Source organism: Atta colombica, unplaced genomic scaffold, assembly GCF_001594045.1.
Source record: "Atta colombica isolate Treedump-2 unplaced genomic scaffold, Acol1.0 scaffold163, whole genome shotgun sequence".
NCBI classification, from domain to species: domain Eukaryota; kingdom Metazoa; phylum Arthropoda; class Insecta; order Hymenoptera; family Formicidae; genus Atta; species Atta colombica.
Window position 1 is genome coordinate 885,386 of NW_017259254.1, and position 2,474 is coordinate 887,859.

Below are 2,474 nucleotides of genomic sequence, written 5' to 3' on the forward strand. Positions count from 1 at the left end.
GATAAGGAAAACTGGAATCAAAAAAAGTAACACGGGTAAATTGTAACAGTTATATAAAAACGTTATAAAATGCAAAACCATAAGAAAGAGATAAAAGTTTATAATATATTTATTAAACTTCTGTCTCTTCCTTACATTTGCATATTTTGTTTATAACATTTTATTATATAAGTATTACAACTTACTCTTGTTATTTTTGACTTCAATCTTCCCTAATTAAATAAAACTTAAAATTAATTAAAAATTTTATTCAATTTTTAATTCCTTCTTTCCAATTATCAAGTATGTATATTATATAATGTGTTTATTTCTATCTATCCATACTTATCGTCCCTACCTATTCATACGTATTGTCCTACCTACCCGTATTTTTATTTATTTGCCTATTTGGGTATATCTATCTTCACCCGTGTATACCTACATTACTTACTTCATAAATGAGCAATAACCGCGAATATAATACGTTAATGCATTTATCAGAGAAAATAGCTATTCAATTGTTGTAAAATTCTTTAATGTAATTGGTTCTTGCTTTGATTTCTTATGGATTTTAAATGTCTAAACCAATCATATTTGAAAAATTTTACAACAGTTGCAAAGCTACTTTTTTCGCTGAATGCAGTCAATGTCTAATCATGTTCTATCGCTGATAAATTCAGGGATGAATCGCGATCATACACTGAAAAAAAAATTGGCTGCTGCAGCAAATTAGATAGTAAAATATAGCATTTTTAATTGGCTATAACAGCCAATTTTTGTTTGCAGCAGCCAATTTTTGGTTGTGTTAGCCTATCCGCAATGTCAGTGTAGGATTTCGATAGGTTAACACAACTAAAAATTGGCTGCTACAATCAATTAAAAATGTTATATCATATTTTACCATCTAATTTGTTGCAACAGTAAATCCTTATTTTCAGTGTACTAATAATAAATAAGTAATAAACAGTAATAATTAAAACAAGCTTTCAATCTTTAAAATACAAAACAAAAATTAACAAATATAAAGGACTAATGAGAGTCAGCGCAGATAATCAAGTGCAAGTTATGTAGATTAAAAAAAAATTTACAAAATTTGTGCTTTATCTGCGTTGACTCTCATTAGCCCTGTTGTTTGTTGTTTTTTTTTGTGTTTTAAATAAGTAATAATTTAAAAAATATAAAAACTCGCAATTTGCAAGTAAGTTACCCTCCCGAATATCCAGTTTATCTTTTAAAAACTTAGATTGGTACTACACCAACCTACCTCGTATACAGATTCTCTTCTTTCTTCTGGCCAGATTGAACTTACCTTTCGTTGTTCCTGGCCAATATTCTGGCTTGATATGCCAGAAATCGGTAACAAGGAGAAATACTCCTTTTTGGTGTTTTGTATTGCCGATTGTTGCCGGCTATCATCGCCAGCAATAAGCGTAAAATTTTACGCTTTCGTACGATGCGCGAAACGCGAACGCGTCGTGAAAGAGTCATTATATTAATGAAATTAAATAAATATTAATATAAACAATTATCAATTAATATACGAATAAATATCGCGTTTATTCAAAATTAAAAATATAAATATTCAACTAAAAATATATCTAAATTAAAAAAATCATGTCAACAACATTTTGATTTTAAGAGTCTCCAATATTATAAAATTAGATTAAATTTTTTAATATAAACTTTATAATGTTATCAATAAAACTTTAATGTAAAAGTAAATGACAGAAAATTATTAAATCGACAAAATTCAATTCATGTACGTATTTTTAACGATTCGAACGATTTGTTGCTGAATCTCATCTCAAAACATGCGGAGATGAAAAATTCAGATGAACGATGTAAGATCCGAAAGGAATAAATTTCCTTCAATAAATATATTCCTATTGTATTTTGTACTATTAGAATCATCTTTTTGTATGATTTATTATATTAAAATTTAATAAATTTTAAATTATGCAAAACTCTGAACGCGATTTTAAAATAATTATGAAATAAAATTTTTTTATTTCTTGATGTAAAATGTATTTGGATCTTACATCATATTGCTACTTTAACTGATATAAAATCCAGTTACTACATATGGATAAGTTATAAAAGATCAGGTTAAAGTTAGTGCATTGAAATAAGCAACAATAATTAATAACCATAAAATGTCTTTTATGTAAAAACGAGATCAATATTATATGCGTTATATTAGAATTTTTGTTGTTAATTCATCAGTAATATGTATACAAATAAGTGTAAAATAATACAAGGAATTAAAAAAAAAATAGTACACATTATACATACATACATATATATATATATATACGTCATCTTTATGTTAAAATTGTGTGCTTAAAATGTTGTAACTCGGAAAACATTACATTGCTATAATTTCAGAATGCAATAACGTATAATATGTGCATAAACGTTTTGTACAATATTCATTAAATATGCATATAACCTTAACGGACATTCGAAACTTGTGAATCTCGCGAACGTACGAATTT